Genomic DNA, 24,693 nt, shown 5'->3' with positions numbered 1-24,693 from the left:
TCTAACACCAACATAGCAGTCAAGGCTTCAGTTATACGTTTTGCTTCAGGATGACTGCTGTCGTACTTCATCCTCCTCGCTAAGGACTGTTGGAGGGTCAATTGTTTAGTAAAAGTAGTGGTGTTCCTACTTCCTCTCTGGGATGATGAACGACTCCCAGCAGCAGCAACAGCAGCAGCGGCAGCAGGAGGCGTAGCAATGCAGGATCCTCCGGAGGAATCCGGGATAGGAGAGTCAGTCATGCCAGTGACATGGCCTGCAGGACTACTTCCGATCCTGACTAAGGAGGAAATTGACGAGGAGGGAGTTGACGGTGTGGTTTGCAGGCGCTTGGATACAACAGGACAACGGGATTTAGGTGTCCCTGGACTGCTTACGGTCTTAGCCAAAGTTTCTGAACTTGACAGTAACTTATTATGAACGCACTGCAGGTGCCGTATAAGGGAGGATGTTCCTAGGTGGTTAACGTCCCTACCCCTACTTATTCCACCTTTACATAAGGTACATATGGCAAGACAGTTGTTGTCCGGATTTGGATAGAAATATTGCCAGACCAAAGAGGTGGAATGTTTGGTCTTCTGCCCAGGCATGACCGTGATGGCCTTTTTCATCCCACGGACAACAACTGTCTCCCCCGGAGCCTGATTTAAACAAACCACATCACCATCAGAATCCTCCTCACAAACTTCCTCCTCAGCGCCAGCTACACCAGTATCCTCATCCTGTTGTACTTCAACAGTGACATCTTCAATTTGCATATCAGCAAGTGGACTGTGGGTGCTCCTTTCAGCACTTGCAGGGGGCGTGCAAATGGTGGAAAGAGCCACCTCTTCCCGTCCAGTGCTGGGAAGGTCAGGCATCGCAACCACCACCACACTTGGACTCTCCTTGGGGATTTGTGATATCTTCTTAGAAAGCACAGTTCTTCACTGTGCTTTTGCCAGCTTAACTCTTTTGATTTTTTTAGTGGGAGGAGGGCTTCCATCGTCATGTGAAGCTGAACCACTAGTCATGAACATACTAGGGATCGACCTTAGCCGTTCCTTGCCACTCCGTGTCGTAAATGGCATATTGGCAAGTTTACTTTTCTCTTCAGCTGATTTAAATGTTTTTTCAAGGTCATTTTCCTGAACTTTGTCATTTGGGATTGTATGTGCCCTCTATTATGACATTGGGCATCGGCCTTGGCAGACGACGTTGATGGCATGTTATCGTCTATGTCATGACTAGTGGCAGCAGCTTCAGCACTAGGAGGAAGTGGTTCTTGATCTTTCTCTATTTTATTTTTATCGGAGAAAGTTTGGTCCTCCATTTATGTTATATCGATTTGATATATACGTGCGGCTAAACACAGAAAATATTTTTTTATTTTGGCTGGAGAGTAGTGCACTTTGTGGGTTACACCAGCCTTTAAGAAACGAGCCAGCCGGCTCTTTACTTATGGGACACAGGCGCACGCTTGGCGCTGCTCCTTTGTTGATGCACGTGCGGCTACTGCGCACACAATTCACAAACACAGAAAATATTTTTTTTTTTGGTTTGGACTGGAGTGTACTTTCGGGGGTTACAGCACCCTTTAACGGTCAAGCCAGCCGGCCCTTTACTTATGACACAGGCGCACGCTTGGCACTACTTTGTTGATGCACGTGCGGCTACTGCGCACACAATTCACAAACACAGAAAATATATTATTTTTTTAGCACTTGGGGGGAGCACCCCTGATGGACAGAGCACCCCCTGGACAACACTACAGCACCCCTTTAGGACTGGGACACTGCACAGGACTTTGGAGTGGACACAGCCCCTATGGAGAACTGACTGCACAACACAGTCCAGCCAGCCCCTATGGACTTTGAAGTAGTGGACACAGCCCCTATTAACAACAGCAGCACAGCACAACACAGCCAGCCCCTATGGACTTTGAAGTAGTGGACAACAGCAGCACTACACTACACTACACAGCCCTAACTCCCACCCTCCCTCTTCACAGCCGAGTGAGAAAATGGCGCCGACGCGGGTACCTTATATAGGATCCAAAACCCGCGAGACTCGGAAGGCGGGATGATGACGTTTTGTCTCGATTTCAGATCAGAGTCAGGCGGGAAAAGTCGAGCCTGACTCGGATCGGGGGGGTTCGGATTTCAGAAATCCGAACCCGCTCACACCTAATAAATATAAATTTATATATATATATATATATATATATATATATATATATATATAATACATACATACACGAACACATACATACAGGGGTTAAAGTGAGCAGGAATGGGGTGGAACTGAGTTCCGTCACCTCTAATGGTAGGTGGAACTAGTTCCACCTCCACCAAGTCCCTGCACAGAAGTCCAACAGAGAGCCACTCACTCTCTGCCTAGGGAGGCTCAATTTCTTCAGAGGTCCCTTATTTCAGAGACACCAGCATATAGGTAAGAAAAGAATAAAGCGAAGGCAATACATAGGGGTTGCAAAAAAACATTGGGCAGAAAAATAACACTGATATAGTGCCTAGGCGGCCCTCAGCCATTCACTTTACCGTTTCCTGTACACAACAGTGTGTGTGTGTGTTAGTGTACAGAACAGTTTTCACCCTTGTTTTGGCTTGTCAGACTAGCTAGCGGGCGTGTGGATGAGTAAGTGGCTGGAGAGATGAGTTCCACCACCTCTCCAGGACTACTTTAAGCTATGAGATTATATATATATATATATATTTATTAGGGATGTGCAGGCTCGGATAGGTTCGAGTTTGCACGTTGAGTTTGGATTTTTCCCTCTAAAAAAACAGAACTCAGAAAGAGGCAAAACGTCACATTGCACGGACGAACATCATGCCTGGACTTTTGTCCAGGAAAATATATATATATATCTAGTCAAAGTATGTCCACACTCACGTTTTTGTAGCCCAAGAGTGCTGGGGTAGCTGCCCAAAAGGGACCTTCAGGTCCTTTGTATAACCTTTAAAGAAAGGGGTGCACTCACCAGTCTTCTAAAAAAGTCCTTTATTCCAACATTTAGAGGTAAATACAGGATCAACGTTTCAGTCCCAACCATGGACCTTTGTCAAGATAACAATACAAGCAACTAACATCCCTTATGTACCCTCCTTACTGATTGCCAAATCAACACACCTGCGGTGGGAGTGTACCTATTAGGCTATGCATCAGTATCTGACTCTACAATACACATTATACAAGTATCTATGTTGCAGGCTCCTGTGTGAGCAGAGGAGAAACTCCTTACCTTGTCTAAATTTAGTGGTTTCTCTTTCTATGAGATGGATCCATCCTCCCCGCTGTTCTGGGAGTATAATGGGAACCGTCCGCGTGCGTGTCACTGGCTTCCTACTTCCTATCTATTGTAACGCACGCTTGCGTATCATCATAACTGCTCTGTTCTCAATCACAGCAAGCTGCGGGATCACGTGACGGTTGCTAAGCAACCCCCATGCATGTTATACTGTTAAAACTTGTGGAGGATTTCAGTCTCTAGGGTCAATAGCTGAATGGCAGAAAATAGATAATCCTCAAATTTCTATCAGAGGAGGGTAAACAAATAGGGGAAAGAAGTTAGCAAGCTATAGCTAGCTGTTAACTATTCGCTGACCAAAAGTACTAGTGCATAATAAAATACATAGAAACCTCTTAACTTTTCAAAATGTCATAAACCTGTCCAAGAGGCTATGCCACAACAAACCTCTATTTATTTGCCATACTGACCAGAAAAAATGAAAATAAAAAAAGTGAAAAAAATAAAAAAATTAAAAAATATATATGAAAAAATATATATGGTTATAGGTAGTGCACCCCTGGATTTAATATTTGTTGGGTCAATCTAAAAATATACCCAAATGTATTGCCTCATTAAGTCCTCTTGGGTAGATGGTATCCAATTTGTGTATCCACAGTGATTCCTTACGTAGGAGCATCCTGGCACAATCACCTCCGCGTCTCGGGGGTGGGCAGCCAATCTATGATCATAGATTTCAGCGAGGCTAAGGCATGTTGTGCCTCCTGAAAAAACGATATATATATATATATATATTATAATTTATTTTTTTTTATGCTGCCAAGCGGTCACGATCCCCCAGAAGATGTGGGCAGCAGAAAACAGAAGAAAGGAGAATAATATTTGTCTTTGGCGAATTTCTTGTGTAAGACCGTAACAGTTGCACTCTTGTACTACTTATATTAATTGCATGTCATAAAGTTTGTGCCTCTACCTTCTTACTGGAAGAGACCAATTAAATATCATTATTGCAACAATCACATCATGCCACATGACATAGGATGAAGCTCCACTTGGCTACCACCACAATTTGTTTGCAGGACAGGTGCAATTACTGATAAACTAGGCACATATTACATGGCAATACTAGTAATTGTGGAATATGATTGGCATTATTACGACCCATTAGATATTATTGGTCATATTATTGTTAGTGGAATGTAATACAGACAGTCGGGATGCCTCCTGCCAAAATACTGACAGCAGCATCCCGATGGTCGGTATCCCGACAGAGGTCGGGTAACTATAGTAACCCCCCCTTCTTTCCATAACCCTCCCTTCTTGTAGCTTAACCCTAACCCTCCCCACCCCATACCCTAACACTCCCCCTTAGTGCCTAACCCCCCCTCAATGGTGCCCAACCCCTCCCCCCTAGGGGTGCCTAACCCTAAACTCCAACCTCCTCCCCCCAAAAAAAACTAAACGCTAAACTCTCCATGCTACCTAAGCCTAACCCTCCCCCCCTGCTAAGGCACCCCAGACTTACCTGGTTTGGGCTGGAGTCTGGCGTCGGGATTAAGATAGGCGTCGGCATTTCAACGTCTATCTTAAGTCCCGTGTAGGGCTTCTACCGTCGAGATTTAGACCGGCGGCATCTCGGCCGCCGGTCTCCTAACTACATCCCATTGTTGGTATATAACTAGAGCATTATGGTTATCGCAGTAAATATTACTGGATATTACTACTACCGCTGCAATATTTAGAGCACTATTCTGATGGTGGCATTTTAATGGGCATTGCTGTTACTGCTGAACATATTAGTGAGCACTATTGTTAGTGGTAACATTTTAATGGACATCAGTGGCAAACGCAGGATTTCTACAGGGGGGTTTCCAAATGCTTGATTTTAGAGTGAGTGTGGCCAGTCCATGAAGAGGGTATAATTAGCACTTAACCAGCTTTAATATGCGTCATACAAAGTATATTGTGTTTCAGAATTCCAGCATGTACAGGACCAGCAATCACAGTAAGCCATTAAATGCGGCAGTAGGGCCATCCTGTCTGAGCTGAATGTATTTATTTTAGATGTGGGCACCATTCCAGAGCATGGGAGCAAGTCCATGAGTCTGGGGGAGCAGCAGAAGAACCTAGCACTGCCCTGGACATATATGTACATATTGGGCTCTATAGCAGCATATCCCTAAAAGTGAATGTTTTCCATATCTCTTAGTTGGTGCACAGGTTATTTATTACTGACTGATACATGTTAAAAGATCCGCAGGTGGTGCTAATTATTTAATTTGTGATACTGTGAAGAACATGTAGCGCTAGTAATACTCTATTCTATTACTATATCTATTGTGGTCATGGCATGGGCTGGGGAGGGGGGTTACCAGGCAGACGGAAACCCCCCTGTGTTTGCCTATGGACATTAAACTGGATTTATGGTTATTGCTGACAAATAATGGAGCATGCACACGATCAGATTTGTCAGATCTGTCGGATCTACGATTTGAATGATTTTACCAAAGATTTGAATGATTGAACGATTTTTGACTGCATTAAAATGAATGGAATCGTCCAAGTCTGACTGCAAACACAGCAGATGTCAGATATCGTTATCTGACCATCGGGAACGCGCATCGTTCAAATCGTTCATCTGACAGATATGTCAGATTTTCCTTCAGATATGAACGATTGAATGATTTTTTAAATAGTTATCGTTCAGATCTGAAGAAAAATCTGACCGTGTGTGTGCACCATTAGTAACCAATAGTCAGTTATTAAGGGGCGAGTACTAAGAGGGATGGCAGTGGTGTCCTAATAATATACACAGACATAGGATAACCTCTTTGTGGCACAGTTTAAAATTAATTTGGATTACTCTTCCCAACTTCTTTGCCAGTATGCCAACAAATAGTGGTACTACATTGATTATATTTTGTCATTTGGCCAGGTGACTGGCCAATAAATTGGTGCAATAAATTGCATTTGTCTTCATGATAGGCAGATTGCAGATCTTTTGCAGATCTTTTTGTCAAGCCAACGTATATTCGAAGGTAACTATCTATGAGAGTAATGCTAGGAATATACTAACTGCCTGGTGCAGGAGGTGGTGATGACTGGCTGCGATGTAAGGTAACCCGGCGCCTGGAGTACAGAGTCTACCTTGGGGATGGCCATCGACGTCTACAAAACATCGATGGTTGCCTGCCGATGTCAACTACTTTTGCCATCAAAAGAGAACCATTTCACAGGACGCACCAACACCCTGCACCAGGCCCAGGGCTCCCTCTTCCAGTTACCCCCTCAGCCCTGGCAAACCTGATGCCCTTGGAACAGAAGGGGAGCACAGCATGTCAATGACTCAAGTTAACATTGCTGCCTCACCGATTACCTCGGGATGCATGAAGGGATTTTCACCATGTCTGCAAGAGGCAGACATTGTGTAAGTAAATCATAGTGCTTATGTTTTTTTGTCTGCATAAAGCACTGCAAACCATGTAAGTAATTTCAGCACCGGCCAAAAAACAAAAAATTTCCCCCCAATCTCCCCCCGCCCCATATTGTATTTTGCAAGAAGGTGGGAACCCTAGTTTTACCTGATTATGAGAAAGCTGGATATGAGTGTCAAACACCGTCCACAGCACATTCTCTGTACAAGGAGGAGTCGTGAGGGAACCCTGGTAGCGATAGTAGTTGTTCAGATTCTCAGACAGCATGGCCAGAGGATCGAGCCTTTTAATTTGAGTCTCCTGGCCTGAGAACAAATAAAAAAATTATTTAAAAAAAAAAAACACCCCTGTAAAACACCTAGAGAGACACTAGGAAAGAAAACCATATGAAACATTTTAAATTATGGGGAGATGTATCAAGCCTTGGAGAGAGAAAGTGGATACATATTTTGTCATTTGTAAAGTACAGTCTGTAACCTGGGTACACACTAGGACGAAGTCTGCCGATAGGTCATTCAGATTAGGCAGGAAACTACATATCGGCCGGATAGTCTAGTGTGTACAGACTATCTGCGCGATCCCGCGAGATATCATTTGTCGGCCATGCTGCACGGCCAACCGAACGATATTGCATGCGGCGCTGTTGCAGGTAATGTAAGACGGAACGAGGGATCATTCATTACATCGCTCAATGTGTACCCCATGGACATATTGTGTGGACCCAGCATTAGAAGCCGATTGGTTGGTACAAATCTTGGAGGGAGATAAATAGGGGAGAAATAAAGTACCAACCAATCAGCTCCTAACTCACGTCACAGACTAGGTTTGAAAATTTACAGTGAGGAGCAGATTTGCTGGTACTTTCTCTCTCTCCATGCTTTGATACATCACCCCCTTTATCTCTTTCCCCAAGGCTTGATACATGTCAAAAAAAGTTGGCACAGAGTTTGACAAATTTATTCCCTGTTCTGGAAGTCTTTCACATGCAATGAGCAACCCTGTTCTCCTGTGATGTTAGAGAATATGCAGATATAAAAATGCATGACTCTAACTGGCCTAATGTGCGAGTGCAGGACCATACAACAGTATAAGCCATAACTTAAAAGTAAAATAAAAATATCCTTAACAAATTTTAAAAGGTCATGCCACAAGCACCAAGCTATAAAATATTTACATCCCACCCCCATTATTTACTTGAGTGCTGCTAGAGTTGGAAAGGAACAAGCACATTAGTCAATTAGTCAGCCTGTTCTGTCTGTCTCTGTAATCCATAGCAGAATCTCTTCCACACTGTTGCATCAACATCTGAAGACAAAGGCCTAACAATAAAAAGTTTGTAGTGTAGAGCAGCTCACATAACCATTAGGTTTTTACCAGCAGAGAGGAATAGAAGTGTTACAGTAATACAATCTGACTTATAAAATGTGTAATTCATTAGGAACAATAAAAGCACCCCATGTACATAAAGAAATTAGGTGTGAGAAACCTTGTGCACTACAGATCAGCACCTGCCTAGCGAATCTTGGCTAGTGTGGAAATGACCGTGCTGTAATACGTGTTCTCAAAATGGCCGTCCTACAGATAAAAGGAAGAAAAATAAAGTGATTGGAGCTGTTGGAAAGGAGCCCCCATGTTCAACCAGCCATTCACACATATGCTTTTATAAGCTGTACTATAAAAATTATATATGTAATTTGTTGCTTTAGGCGTAAACTTCTTTACTACTATATTAGAAATGTTTTCCATTATATTAATAACCATTAGTAAGTAAATAGTGTCAGGTGCGTATCTATAATGGGTGCTGAGATTGGAGGGCACTCGGGCATCCTGCACCCATATTTTCGGTGCGGGGAGGGATGCTGTACGTGCAGCAAAGTAGTGTGCCGCTGAAAAGGAGGCGAACCCACGCAGGAAGGGGCGTGGCCTTGCAGCCCAACCCCCGTAGTCCTGGGGCGGTATTGCAGGAGGTGCGGAGTGCCCTGGGCGCAGTGTCAGCCGACTCCCTCACAGTGTCAGGAGCAGAGTGCTGCACTTAATCATACAGTGCAGCACCCCTGCCCCTGTCACTGAAGTCTGCACCTTTGTGCCAACCCCCCGCACCCACCTTGTGACGCCACTGCATATTTTTAATACTTAGCGCCGACGTGGGACTCTGGAGAGGTATCAGCACTGTATAAAAATAAAAAAGCCTGGAAAGTGGCCACCGTGGCCATTTTGCCAACATTATGCACATACGCAGTAGGAAAGCGCAGGAAAAATGACTGCCGCACCATTTTTCCAGTGAAATAAGAGGATGGACCGCGCTAGTATATTGGAGGACAGATGGATATATACCTAATCAACAACACATCCTAACAAAAATCAATATATGAATAGAACATAGATTCATCTATTCTATAGCATGTGAAGAAATGTCAATACATATATAGCATAACACATAATATGACTGTATTATACGGCTTAAATTGAGAGAGAGCGCAGTTTTACATGTTTTTATGTTATTTGTTGTATGCAGCAATACATGTTGTGCAATGAATATTACAAGTTAAAAAGTAAAACGAAAATAAAAAATTAGGTGAGTGCCAAAACAAACAAAAGGTTCCTGTATGGTATCCAGTTAAAAGATCCTTGTCCAAATGGCAATGATTACTTGGTAAGTATAGTCATTGGCCTCTATAATGGGAAAATCTGGGATATTGTCCAGCTATAGTTATAGTTACCAGCTTTGTAATGCAAAGTTACATCCTAGCTTTTAAGTATAAGGCCCATGAGATGTGAAGTTGGAGTGGTGCTGCTGTGAAGTTAGAAGGTGCCAGTCGGAGGTCCGCAAGGAGGTCCCAATGTGGCTGGACGACACCAGTGGGGCGCTAGACGCGATTCATTGTGGAAGACCCACATATTCCTCAATAGTATAATCCCCTTGGTCCATAATGGTGGCTTTAAATACCTCTGAATGTAACTAACTAATTGTACCACAGCTACTGCTAGTTTACCTCTGCATTTCAAGGCTGGTAACTATGACTCATACTTGCCAACTCTCCCTCATTGTCAGGGAGACTCCCTGAAATAGCAGCAATCTCCCTGTCTCCCTGAAGAGTCTACCAATCTCCCTCATTTCACCTTACCCCCCATTATGACACTGTTATATAAAAGAAAAAACAGAGATATGTACATTCAAATGGGATCATTAGTATAATTTCCCTGCATTGGTTAAAAGGCACAATGATCCCTATGGTTACATGTATTTTCTGAGAAGTGATCAGTGTGTTTTCATCAACAAGTAGATCTTACTAACTACTTTGGGGCTCATTTACATGTGTATGTAAATCAATTTTATGACACGCCCCTCAGATGTAGCCATCCACGCCCACTTTACAGCCACGCTCATAGGTGCTGAAATGCTTTTTCAAAAGTAGGCAAGTATGCTATAACTATAGCTGAACAATATTCTGGATTTTCCATTATAGAGGCCAATGACTATACTTAGCAACTAATCATTGCCATTTGGACTAGGATCTTTTAACAGGATACCATACAGGATCCTTTTGTTTGCTTTGGCACTCACCTAAATGATTTTTTATTTTCTTTTTTACTTTTTAACTTGTAATATTCATTGCACAATATGTTTTGATAGGTTATTTGTTTTATGCAGCAATAAATGTAACACTGCGCTCTCTCAATTTAATAAGGGTGATATTCAATTAGTTTCGCACCTGCGATAAAAGTTCCGCCTGCCGGACTTTGCCTACATCGCATTTTTGGCTGCGTAAACTTATCGTGCGCACCCCCGCTATTCGCCGTATTCAATTCCAAAAGACGCGAAAAACGGCGACACGCAAAGTCAGAACAGGTGGAAAGTGGTGTCAGAATCAGGGAAATCGGCCTGAACCTCCCCAAAAAGAATGCAAAAACATTGGGGATCAATGTAGTAGTGCCCAATTAGTCCTAATAAAGCAGTTTGGGGTACTTCAGTTGGTACAATTGCCTCCAATTAGCGTCTTTGCACAAGTGGTGAAGAATGGCATAAAAGCAGTATTTTTTGGAGAAAATAAGTATTCCTGCCAAATTTGGGGTTTCTGAAAATGGGTGCAAGCATCTGTTAATGTCTCTAAAGTAAAGTTAAAAAAAAAAAAAAAAAAAAGGTAAAAATTCCTCCATCATAAAAGCACCTGCAATCCCAAAAACACCTGGCCCCTTCTTAGAGCACCCCCAGAACCTTATTTCACTAGTTTTTAAGTTAGTCCCCCCACTTTGTACTTTTTCGCCCCCAAAATGAACACTTTCTTGGGGTGTTAATTTTTCTGGAATTTGACGCAGTTGTCCTTTGGGGGGCTGTTCCAAGGGTTCTTAGAGGTTTCCCCACCTTTGCACCCCAAAATAAAAATGTTGCTCTTCTTTTCTCCTGCTATTCAGAGGCGAATTGCATTAACTTTCCGCTTACGCGAAAAGTGGGCAAAATTGAATATGGAGATAAGTTTCCGCCTGGCGGTTATATTATAGAGGTATTGACATTTCTTCACATGCTATAGATGAATTTATGTTCCATTCTTTTTATATAGTAATTCTTGTTAGGATGGGTTACTGATTAGGTACTATATATCCATTTATCCTCCAATATACTAGCGCAGTCCATCCTGTTATTTTGTTTAATAAACTAATATATATACACACACACACACACACACACACACACACACACACACACACACACACTGTATATAGGAATAGACAAGTAAGGTTGACACAACAAAAGGTCGACATGGATGAAGCTAGACAGGTACAAAAGGTTGACACAACAATGGGTCTATTAGAACTCTCTTTTCAGCAGTACAAGCTGTTGCATTACTCACCTCATATAGAAATGCAAGAACAGCTAGCCCATCGGGCGCACTCTTGGCCAGATCAAAGGTCTCGTATAAGTCAGAGTTATAGTGCACAATGTGCAGCTGTAATGAGTCAATGACAAGTTAAGAAAGTAAAGGGACATCAGGGTCAACACAACGGAAGCTAAAAGGAACAGACATTGGACTCAGAGCTGCAGCACTCACCTCTGCCATGTACCGCAACCCATCAATAGTGTGCTCAGAGCCGCTGGTTTCCAGATCAAGACCGCCCCAGTGCAAGTGCATTTGTACTGCAGTGTAGGTGTGGGGAAGTCCAGCCTTAATTTTCATTGTAGATGGAAGTTCTATTTGCACTGGACATGAGGAAAATACATTATGTATGAGAAATTTAGGGAGTGGAAGACTAAAATGCAGTTGAAGTGAAAGATAACAATAGTCACAGCCTAGTAAATGGATGCAAATGAATGATGGGGGGGGGGGGGGAATTGTAATAAATATCAGATATCCAAGTTAGAACACAGAATACATTATCAGGGGTGTTACCTGCAAACAGAGTACACTAAGGGGCGTCAGCAAGGAATCGGTACGTAATGCCGGCTGTCGGGATGCCTCCTGTCAAAATACAGACATCCTGATTGTTGGTAACCCTCTCCACCCTAACCCTCCCCATTGGTGCCTAACCCTCCCCCCTAGGGGTGCCTAACCCTAACCTCCCCTCCCAATAAAAACCTAACCCCACTATGCTGCCTAAACCTAACACATTACATCATGAGGAGCAGGAGCCAATAGTGTCACAGGTAAGACGCTGCCAATGCCAACCCCTTAGGGCGGGATGTACAAAGCATCGTATTCGCGATGTGGTACATCCCCCCTGTCTTCGGGTACATACCACGGTTCATTACCGCAGTATGTACCAAGAATATGGCAAAGAACAACTCTCCCGTTAAGAGCTGTCCTTTGCGATGGCCCTGGACAGAGTGACCTTCAGGTTGAACACCAAGAAGTCCCTCTAGCGTATCTGTGTACATGCGCAGAAGGCCGAGGGGGGGTTATGGGAGGGATCCAATCTGATCCCTCCCACCATGGAGCATCCCGGTAAGAAACCCATAGGCTTCTATTGGGTAATGGCACCTGAAGGTGGCGTTACTTATTGGGACGAATGCATTCCAGTGCTTAGTACATTTGGGGAATGCAGTAAAAACCCCGAAAACGGCATTTCATTTTCAGGAGTTTTACCGCATTTTCACCCTTAGTACATTCTGGCCTTAATGTCAGTGGCCAGCACTGACCATGGTAAAAATAAAGAAAATGAATGAGCCACATTAGGTCACTGAGCATTGCAGTATTTTATTGGGAAGTGGCCGCTCAAGGGGGAAGTACTAAAACTTGTAATAACTTAAAGGAAAATGTAGTTATTATTAATAATTTTTTATAGAGCACTTTTTTCCTAAAGGACTCAAAAGGGGCTTATTCATCATCACTTAATTTTTACAAAAGCAGGTGAAAATGCACATTTCTTCAGGTTCCATAGGAATTACCTTGGGGTATGTATTTGGATCGCATCCAATGCGCCAAACAGCAAAGCTTTGGAGTTCCCAGCATGCACTGGTCCTCCTCACTATATACGCCACCCCCAGCCATTCAGTTTGCTGCAGAAAGAGATGGAGAGTGGAGAAGGAAGAAAAATTGCACAAGAAACACTCAATCATCCGAAGAGGGAATCTGAACAAACAGGCTTAAAGAACAGATCCCAACAGAGGCCAGGTGCATCAGGGTGGGAACCCTGTGGACCTCAATTCTTTTTCATTAAAAAGGTATGTTATACCATAATTTCTGTATTTCTTCTTCGGGTTCCATAGGGTCCACAGAAATGACCTTGGGGACATCCTAAAGCAGTTCCCTTACAGGTGGGGACGCTACTGCGCAGAGAGGAGAATCCGACGCCCAAGGGAAGCATCCTAGGAGGCAAACGTATCAAAAGAATAGAATTTGATAAACGTATTCACAGAAGACCAAGTGGCTGCCTTACAGAGTTCAGCCGAGGCGCCATGTCTTACTGCCCACAACGGTCCCACTGACCGAGTGGAATGTGCTGTTACCCTGTTAGGGACAGGGAGAGCAGCCAGAGTATAGACTTGCAAAATTGTCATACGAAGCCAGCGAGCCAAAGTCTGTTTGTTCGCTGACCAGCCTCTTTTATGAAATCCATATAACACAAAAAGAGACTAAGATTTCCTGATGGAGCTGGTCTGGTCCACGTAAATACAAAGAGCTTGAACCACATCCAAGGAAGCTTTACCTGTAGACAGGTCTGAAGACTTAAGACCAGTACTACAATTTCTTCATTTATGTGAAAACGGGAAACCACCTTAGGGACGTATCTTGCCTTGGTACGGAGGACAGCTCTATCTTGATGAAAAATCAGATATGGCGAGCAACATGACAATGCTGCCAAGACAGAAACTTTGTGAGCTGAAGAAATGGCAAGGAGAAAAAGTGTCTTCACCATCAGCCATCTCAAGTCCACCCTATCTAAGAGTTCAAAGGGATGCGCCTGCAGTGACCTGAGAACCAAAGACAAATCCCATGGTGCCACCGGTGGGATAAATGGGATGTTGCAGCCGAAGAAACCCCTGAAATAATTTAACATCCAGCAGAGGGGCAATCTTGCGCTGAAACCAAACTGTCAAAGCCGAAACTTGGACTCTCAAGGTAGCCAGGCGAAGACCTAAGTCTAATCCTGCCTGCAAAAAAGCAAGTACTCTAGATACCTTGAACACTTTAGGGTCATATTTTCTGTGGGAGCACCAAAGAAAATATGAGTGCCAAATCCTGTGATAGATGCGAGCAGAAGCAGGCTTCCTTGCTCTCAGCATCATCTGAATTACAGAAGCAGAGAAACCCCTGGCCTTTAAGACAGATTGCTGTAAAAGCCAGCCGAGGTAAATCCTGGTAAAGACAGAGACCCTGCATTAGCAGATCCTGCCGTAGAGACAGTGGAAGTGGACTGTCTACTGACAAACGCGTCAGCTCGGACAACCAATGCCTCCTGGGCCAGGCAGGGGCCATTAGTATCATCCTGCTGCCCTTCTGCTTGAACTTTCTGATGACTCTTAGGGAGGATGGAGATTGGAGAACACAGGTACGCTAATCTGAAGTTCCATCTCACTGGCAGAGCCTCCACGAAGGCAGCTGAGGGACCTTGTGGTTGTGACGTGACAGCATGAGGTCTACATCTGGTAACCCCCACCTGTCCAACAGGAGTTGGAACACCACCGGCGTGTATGTCCTGGCGACTTAGGAAGTCCACTTCCCAGTTGAGAACACATAGGATGAAAATTGTCGAGACTGCTGGAAGATGGCCTTCTTTTCACAGCAGGATCTTTGCCACTTCCGTCATGGTCGCTGAACTTTGTGTGCCTCCTTGATGGTTTATGTAGGCCACTGCTGTCGCATTGTTGGACTAAATCTGGACAGGGCTGTCCTGAAGAAGGTCCTGCACCAGTATGAGTGCCTTGCGCACTTGCCGAAGTTCCAATATATTTATTGGTAGATGACTTTCTTGGTCTGTCCACCTTCCCTGAAAAGGTGTGACGACCCATCACTATTCCCCATCCTCGCAGTCTTGCGTCTGTGGTGAGGAGTACCCATTCCAGGATCTATAACGGACGACCCTTGTCTAAATGAGTCATCTCCAGCCACCAAGCAAGGGGGAGCCAAACCTCTGATGAGATAAGAATCATCTGATGCTTTATCCGATAATATGGACCATCCCACTAGGCCAGGATCCACAGCTGTAGGGGCCTGGAGTGGAACTGGGCATAAGCCACCATGTCGAATGTGGCCACCATGGAGCCCAGTATCTGCATAGCAAAGTGAACTGACACCATGTGCTTGCACAGCAGATTGTAGCACTACAGTCTCGTGTTCACTATCTTGTCATTCGGCAGAAAGATACTCTGTTCCAGAGAGTCCAGCAGCACCCCGAAGTGTATCATCCGCTGAGTTGGTGAAAGAAGACTTCCAGTTGATCACCCAACTGTGCTCCTGTAAGCAAACAATGGTCATCCATAGATGACATTGTAACATCTCCTGAGACTGGGCAAATATCAGAAGGTTGTCTAGATATGGCTGTAGCCTGATTCCTTGTCGCCTGAGATGAGCCATCATAACTGCCATTATCTTTGTAAATACTCGAGGGGCTGTGGTCAAACCGAAGAGTAGAGCCTGAAACTGATAATGTTGCCGATCCACCGCAAACCTGAGAAAGGCCTGGTGGGATCTTTCAATTGGGACATGCAGATATGCATTCTGAATATCCAGCGAGACCATAAAGTATCCTGGCTCCATCGCCAGCATAATTGACCTTAGTGTTTCCATACGGAACTTTGGCACCCTGACAAATCTGTTGAAAGATTTTAGATTCAGAATAGGGCGGTGCGACCCATTGGGTTTTATAAGAAAAAATAAATTTGAGTAATAACCCTTTCCCTGTTGTGTCACAGGAACTGGCAACTATGGCTTCCGAGTCCAGAAGGGCCCCCACAGATTCCCGGTAGGCCGACACTCTGACCGAGTCTGCAGGAAGGTTTATAAGAACAAACCTCTGGAGGGGGATGCCTTCGGAATGTAATGGCATAACCCTGAGAGTCCAGCTCTCATACCCAAGCATCCATAGTTGTCTGCTGCCAGGCCTGGGAGAACTGTAACAGTTGGCCTCCGACCCCGACATCCTCCAGGGGGGAGGCCCACCCCATCAGACAGTAGGGTTACCGCCTGGCTTGGAGGCCGGGCGCTTGGTTGACCAAGATCTCTTGGGCTGCATTCTACGAGACTGACCCTGTCTGGCCAAAGACTGTTTTTTTGTCCTATTGTGTGGCTGAAAGGACCGAGACAACTACTGCCTTTTAAAAGCAGACGTAGATGGTAATTCAGCAGACCTGGGTGTTGCCAACAAGGTCATTGGGTCCTCTAATCCTGGTCCAAACAGTACTTTGACTGTGAAAGGCAAATATTTTAGAGCCTTTTTAGATCCTGGATCTACCTGCCAGGTCTTTAGCCAAAGGGCTCTCCGGGCTGCCACTGAGTTAGCCGAGACCCTAGACACCAGGATGCCTGCGTCAATACCAGCTTCCCCCAAATACATAGCCGCTTCCTGCATCTGGCCCAGAAGAGACTGCTGCTCTTTTGTTGGATCAACTATAGTCTCCCCTAGAGACTTCGTCCAATTGTCCCATAGCCTTGGCCACCCAAACTACAGCCATGGCCGGCCTGGTAATGGCCCCAGATAGTCATCTGAAATCAAATGTTTTCACTATCAAGCCTTCTATCTGTAACCTCCTTTAAAAAGGATGCTGCAGGAATAGGCAACATAGCGCTCCTGATTAATCTTGTGACATGAGCGTCTATCGTTGGGGGAATTTCCCATTTATTACACGCTCCTGGTGTGAATGGAAACCGAGAGGTTACATTCCTTGTGGCATGAAATGCTAGCTAGGAGTAAGTACCCATGCCTCAGACATGAGATTTGTCAACTGCCCCAATTGCAGGAAATAATCCTTAGACACTGCTTGACGTCTAAAGACCACCTCCTTAGATGTCAGCGCAACCTCCTCAATATTGAGGACAGACCTTAACACTCTTACTAGAGAGAGAACATCCACAAGGGATTGAGTATTCTCCTTTACTGAGACTGACCCAGAACTCTGAGAATCATCGTCTGACGAGCAGGTTGAGCCAGACTACTGAGGCAACACCTGACGAGAATGTCTTTTATGCCCCTGCTTCTTTACTACCACTGGTCTTTCCACCTGCGGAGAGGCTGAAGATGGTAGTGTACTCTGGCTAGAGTAAGCAGCCGCATAAACCCAATAGGGATTCATGGGGGACAAGCACATAGGATGTACATGCTGTGGGTACCCCATAGCCTGAGGCACCACCGCAGCTGGAGCACTTACCTCCCTGGCCCTGCCTATTAAATAGGATAGAACCACAGGTGTGATGGCCATCCAAGACGGCTCCGGTGTTGGTGCAGGTGTACCAGATATATATCTCCCATCCTCATCTTTACCTTCAGACATAATAATGTATAAATGGTATAAGGTATGCATGTCTAAATGCAATGTGACTTTCTATCAATGACACACCCTATCCTCAGAGGGATAAAGAGAAACAGTAATAGATGTACCAGACAGTGTACATACAGCAGCTAGCATAGTCACATACAATGCAAAAAAGACGCACAATTGCTACAGCAATATGGACTCTGGATCAACTGACCGGCCCCCGGAGGGGGATGGTAGGATATAGAGTGAGCTATATGCCAAACCCAAGGCAGGATGTATATAGAGAGACAGACCAAACCTCCGAGACCAAATGCTACAGCTGTGGATAGACCAACGCTAAATTGCGCACGTCTCACACACGAGGTGGTCAATTTATAGCAAACCAGACCCCGGAATCCGGAGGGGAGGAGCGGCCGGGGGATTGCCTCATCTCCCCTAAACTGCGATGTTGACGCCCGGGTACGCTGAACTACAAGGTAGCAAGATGTTGACTAGTGCGCTGTAGTGCGTCTTACCACCCGTCCCCTGCAACAGACGATATGGCCCTGGCCGCCTTAGTGAGGAAACGTTAGACGAGATCTTCACCTGCAGCAGCCTCTGATGTGTCTCAACACCAGGAGGTAAGGGACTGCTCTAGTGGTTCTGGAAAAATGCCTGTCTGCCAAAAGCATTGAACCATTTTTGCAATTACAGGGAAATCATGTCCATACACCCTATGAGAAGCTTGGTTGAGGCAGGGTCCAGATCACAGGTGGTGGGTCGCAATATTTGGATAATTTTAGCATATATATTTTTACTCAGGCACACTTGGGGGAGATTACCTTTGCCCAGAAAGCGCTCTACACAGCCTACTGGGTGTGCAATAGACACATGCTATATGAAGGACAAACATTAAAATAATCTTCCCATAAGATACCAATACTGAATTGTGTGCAGAAGGAGAAGGAAGAGGTGAAGCCGGCAGCTGAATACTTGTGTTCCGAGTTCCGAGTGCCTCCCCGCTGTAAGTAGTAAGCACCCGGTTTTATTCCATCAACCAACTTGCATGAGAACATTATGCAGAAGTGCTTCTAATACTCTATTGTGTTACTCCTCAGAAGAATAAAAGCTTCATTAAAGATATGAAGTTTGAACACAATTGTAATCTCCAATTCAACAGTTTGCAAGATGTGCAGGAGAGGGCGCTAATGAACTATGCAAGACATTACTAGGTGCTGTGTTGGGAGAAATGGAGGCTAGACAAAAGTTGTGATACTGGCACTACGTCAAGGTGAAGTGCATACTACCGATTAGTAGGATTTGATGGATTATAATCTGAAGCAAAATTTAACTGTTTTGTTACTTTTATATTCAAAGGTCCAGAGAGGCAAAGAAACAAGGGCTTAACTATGTTTTACTGTATTTTTTTGGGCCAACACCGTTAGACATTACAATCAGTGCAATTAATTTTTTTTGTATTTCTTTAAATAAATTCAATCTGCAACTGCGCAGTTGCTATTAAAAGAATGTCATGGTACCGGTGGGAGCTTCACCGTAGAGAGCCTGGCCGGGCAGTGGCATCACAACGGGGGTGCGGACCACACCCCGGCGTCACCCGACGGGTGACACCAAGGTGCAGGTTCTCCCTCAGTGACAGGAGTCGGGTGCTGCACTGTATAATTAAGTGCAGCACTTGGCTCCTGACACTAAGGGAGCTGGCCGGCACAGCACCCCCCCCCTTCCCCCTGCCTCCCAGTGATAATGGGACCACAGGGGTTCAGCCGTGAGGCCACGCCCCTTTTGGCACCGCACAGCTTTGCAGCGGGCAAACAACGTCCCTCCCGAACCAGGTGACAATGTAGGGAGGGACGTCACTGGGCCAGAGTACTGCCAAGTGGCGTAGTCTAATGTAAGGAGGCATTGCCATTCCTCCTTACAAGAAATTATATAAAAACTGTGGATAATCTGCGTAACATCGGCCGGCTGCGGTGACCCATGGGGTCCTGTAGCCAGCTGCCGCAGTTTAGAGGAAGAGCCCAGAAATCCAACTTCTTCCCTCCCCCGCAACGGCGGTGACACGCCTCAGATTTGGGAAACAAAGATTATCACTGTCCCCTCCCACAAACGGCAGCAGACTGTCAATCACTAACAGTCTGAGAGCGAGTTAGGACCCAGTCTGCGTACTCGCAGAATTGGTCCTGCGCAGATTCCCAAACAACGGGAGTGCACTGCTGAATCAGGTCCTCATACCGCTGTATACAGTATATCTCTTCCCAACTCAATGGAAGCACCTGTTGCCTCACTGTTACTTGTAACAGTCTTTGTGCTCATGACAGATTGAGAAGCAGGTTCTTAGTTAATACAAACTCCTATCACGAGGCTGAAGTTCTCTTATTCATGTTCCAGCTTCTTATTTAGACCGTTATATTAAAACAATCAAGTTAGATCACCAAGTTCACATTGTATAAACTAAAAATTGTGTCCCATGCACAAATTTCAATTGTATTTTGTCTTCCAAAAGAAGGTTTTGGGCATGAAATAGGGCAGTAAAAAAGGCACAGGTACTAATTTTATTCATTTGAATAACTACAGTTGATCATGTGTAAAATAGCCTTGGTCAACAAATTTGACACTTGGAACCCGCAGAGAGTGGTCACTTACATATGACCCACTTGCAATTTGCCTCTGCGTAAGTCAGTCTGTTGCTGTGCAGGTGGGGAGAGCTGCAGTGTTTGCGGCTAGGCAGACCTACTGCAAGGGCAAGATGGCTGCTTGATGTGCGTCGATGTTACCGCTAAGTACGCAAGTAAGCGATATCTACGGAGATGAGAAGGCAGCAGTGGGCTTCCCTATGTTTGGGTGAATTGGATAAAAAAATGCATTTATGCACTTTCAAAAAATCTAAATATTCATATTTTGGGATCACTTATTAAGAGATATTGGGCCCAATTCATGTTTGTGCACAATGCCGATGTTCACGCAACCGAGCGATCAGGCGACTGCACATGCACCGTGATCACACGCGGCAAAGTACCTTAGCGATGTTACTTGTAGTGAGGATGTAATCGCAGTGTGATTGACAGAAAGGGACAGTTTGGAGACGTTAATGGGGAGTGGTCATGGCAGTTTTTGGGGTGTGTATTTGCCGTCAGCTGCAAGCTCGTCCTTGCAAAAACATGGCACCTGCGTCGTTACTGCCTTGTCCAGTCTGTGTAGCCATTGGTCTCATTGATGGGTATAGCAATTGCAAATTATTTTGTGATAGCTTCGGTGGGAGTCTTTTTACATTTAGCATCAGCTTCACTTGCAAACATTAGCAGTTCCGTAGCTTAGGAATCGCAATTGCGTAGAAACATGAATCAGGCCCATTGTACTATTTTGGATCTTGAGTTAATATTTCACGGTGCACAATTAAAAAAGGCAAACAAAGAATCCCATACAAGTGCTCATTGTCTTGCAGTCTATTAAATTAAAACATTACCTTTATTATTGTTGTCCACTTTTATACAAAAAAAATACTCATTAAAACAATCTAAACTCTACAGTCGTGCTCAATCCAGTGTCATTTATACACGCAATAGTGTTATCGCGTATGTGTGTCCAAGTCTATCAATTAAATACAAAGAGACATACCCACTGATGTCTCAATCTTTATTATTAATAATAATAATAATCTTTGAATATATAGTGAATTAGATGCCTATGGATTATTTATTTTAAGGCAATTTGATATTTTAATTTTGCTCAGTGTAACCCATTGAGACCTATATCACTTCAATAAAAACATGATATGCTCTTCAATGTTACAAAGTTTATTGGTAAAGTGATAATTTTAACAATAAGGGGCATATTCATCAACACTAAAATAACATTTTTAAGGCTATTTTCCTTAATTAACATTATTTTAGTATTCATGAAGAGACTTAACACAGGAGATATCAGTGATATCTCCTGTGTTAAGTCAGTCTGCGTTAATTTCCACACTCCCCATACATTAGTATGGGGATATGGAAATTAAGGTATTCATCAAATTCCGAAAATTATGTATTTCCGGAATTTGATGGAGTTACTATCCGCCACTGTGAGGTGGCGAATAGCAGGTAAAACTTGCCAGCATGTGCAGGTCCCCCGGCTTCTCCCTCCGGCGCTCAGGTCCATCGTCTGGCTCCGGAAGCTGCTCTGACACGTGTTCTCCCAGCAGAACACAATAAAGTTTAAAAAAAAAAAACACTTTTTTTCCCTAAACTGTACTGTGGTCTGCTGGGAGAACACGTGTCAGAGCAGCCTCCGGAGCCAGAGGCGCTGCAGTGGCCAGGTAAGTCGGGGACAGGGGGCTGGTATGCGGAGGGGGAGGAGGGGTTGGGGGGGACACACAAACATTACCGCAGCTGTAGGCAGTGCTGCACATGCACTGGTTTTACGGATGTAACAGCGCATGCGCAGCATAGATTGCAGCTGCGGTAAGGTAGTGTAGAGAGGGAAAACTATTTCCCGAAAAGCTGTAATTGCAAAAATGATAGATAGTTATGGGGAGGAGGAATGATGAATTCCTCTGGTAATTAGGTAGAACTCCATGCGAGTTCTAAACCTAATTACCTCCATCAGTTTTTTAGGTATGATAAATAGGCCCATCCATCACCATACATCTAAAAATAGGACAAACTTATGGTATTTTACTAACTCATGCATACCACAATAGTCAGGTGATATATAGGTCTCATGTTGTACATATATATCATTAAGTGTCTTCAGAGTTTATTTCACTTACATAGATGTAAATCAAATCAATATTTTGAATGCTATCAGATTGTTTAATTAGAAGTGCTGTTTTCACATTTATAACTCCCATACAACACTGACACAGCTCCATATATTGTCCTTTCACTACGGGGCTGTTGGTATATAGACAGTAAAGATAAGCAGCTGACTTTCTCTCATGGAGCTGTCAGTGTGAGAAGTAAACACAAACAATTGCACATTATTTATTCCCCTCTTGTTGGCTTATCACCCGGGCTGTTGGCATGAACAGCAAGGTAATAACTAGAGATGTGCGCCGACCCTCGTGTTTTGGTTTTGGATCTGGATCTCCCCTGGTTTTGGATCTGAATCTGGTTTTGGATTTATTTCCTTGATGTTTTGTTTTCGTGTTATGGTTGTGGATTTTTTTCTTAAACCATAAAAACAGCTAAAAATCACATAAAATTGGCCTGTTTCTGTTCCTACAGTATAATTAACATCAATAACATTTATTTCCAGTAATTTCCAATCAATTTTGACCACCTCACAATATTATTTGCTTCATCTAGTTAAGGCCAAAAGGTTGCATCCAGCTAGCTGGCTGACTAATCTAAGTGACAGTGGGCGGCACTAACATGTGGCAGTTCAGCTTCTAATTTCCAACACGGATACAGTGTGTTATACAGTGTGGGTTGGATACAAAATCTCAGGGGAAGAACATAAAATGGACAAATATGTTCGTTATATTTAAATAATAGATAATCCTTGTGGGGTAGATAAATTTATAGAGGTATAGAAATTATAGTGTATAGAGTTATGGATATATGCAGTAATACAAGTTGGCTATTTACTGTTATAAGGATTTGTACTTACAAGGGCACTATAATCAGATGATGATTTGAGTTCATTCTAGTTTCAGTTCACACTGAAATCTTGAGACAATATGCTCCACTGTATTAGGATAATTTGTTTCAATATTGTGACTTAGAGGCATATTATTATTATTTATTATTATTATTATCCTTTATATGGCACCTGATAAAAATGTCAATCACACTGATTGCTTGTAATAGGTGGATGCAAGTACTCATAATCTTAAGAGTAGCGTGTAGCCAGGGTGCCCGGAGCACGTGCGTGCTACGGCGCCCCCCTCACTCAAGTGTTCCAGGGAGGAGGCGGGTCCATATGGGATTAATGTGAAGTAAAAATAAAGATTGGGGGCAGCCTTGTAGTGGTGCCCATATGCAGTGCCCCCTGTGCCCCAGGAGAGGACCCCCTTATGCAGGCCTCCAGTAGTGCACCAAGTAGTGATCCCCCCTTACTATGCAGTGCCCCTTATACAGTGCCGCCAGTAGAGGTCCCCCCTGTGCAGTGCCCCCCTGTCCCCAGTAGTAATCCCCTTTATATAGTGCCTCCAGTAGTGGTACTCCCTATGCAGTGCCCCTTATATAGTGCCCCCAGTAGCAGCCCCCCCATGCAGTGCCCCTAATCGAGGTAACCCTTATGCAGTGCCCATTAAATAGTGGCCCCAGTTGTAGCCCCCCCATGCCATACCCCCAGTATTGCCCTTTATATAGAGCCCCCAGTAGTGGTCTCCCCCTTGTAGTGCCACCAGTAGACACACGTAATAATGAAAAAACCCACTAACCTGAATCACCGCTCCCGCCGCCATCCGCCTGTCCATCCTCCCAGGCCGGCCCGCTCTGCATTATGGGAGACACGTCATGACATCTCTCCCATTACCCACTGCAGGAGCTGGAAGATGGAGCGGCTCCGGCAGTGGGCGCAGTAGCAGTCAATGAGAGTCTGACAGACTCTCATTGGCTGCTAATTAAAACAACCACACTGCTGCCGGCGCCGGTGGCTGTGTTTGTCAGTCACTGTGTAATGCTGACCGAACTCCATCCGGTCAGCGCTACACGTGCGGTACAGCTGTGTCAGACACAGACTGCCCGCAGCCCGGGGGGCACATGGCACTCTGCTCCCCGGCCCAGCCTGCCTCTGCCCGGCAGGCTGTTAGCTTAGACAGCTGCCGGGTACACAGCGGGCGGCGCCTTCATGCACCTTCGGCGCCTGGAGCTTGCGCTCCACTGGTACCACTCACCCTACGCCCCTGCAGGTACTTAAGGCATGTTTGACAGGTCATCCAGTTCTGCCTCTTTTCCATTCCATACCCTCCATTCCATACCCCAGCGTTCCTGTGCATATCCTGATTATCTGGTTCTTACCTCGGCTATTCCCTGTGACCCGATTACGCCTGGTACCATCTCGTCTGTTTGGTTCTGACCCGGCTTGTCGACTACACTAATATCTTCTGCACTCCAACTAAGTACACCAGAACCTGTACAGGGAAACCTTACCCGAGGGCCGCGACCTGTGTGTCGGAC

General features: G+C 44.7%; 1 pseudogene; it reads right to left on the bottom strand.

The window, feature by feature from the left end:
- Positions 1–24,693, bottom strand: part of LOC148532167 (carbonic anhydrase 6-like) — a 65,053-nt pseudogene that overhangs the window by 26,990 nt on the left and 13,370 nt on the right.

Source organism: Taudactylus pleione, unplaced genomic scaffold (genome assembly GCF_031769625.1).
Source record: "Taudactylus pleione unplaced genomic scaffold, aTauple2 ptg000082l, whole genome shotgun sequence".
In the NCBI taxonomy this organism is placed as follows: Eukaryota; Metazoa; Chordata; class Amphibia; order Anura; family Myobatrachidae; genus Taudactylus; species Taudactylus pleione.
This window is presented reverse-complemented; position numbering and strand designations above follow the sequence as displayed.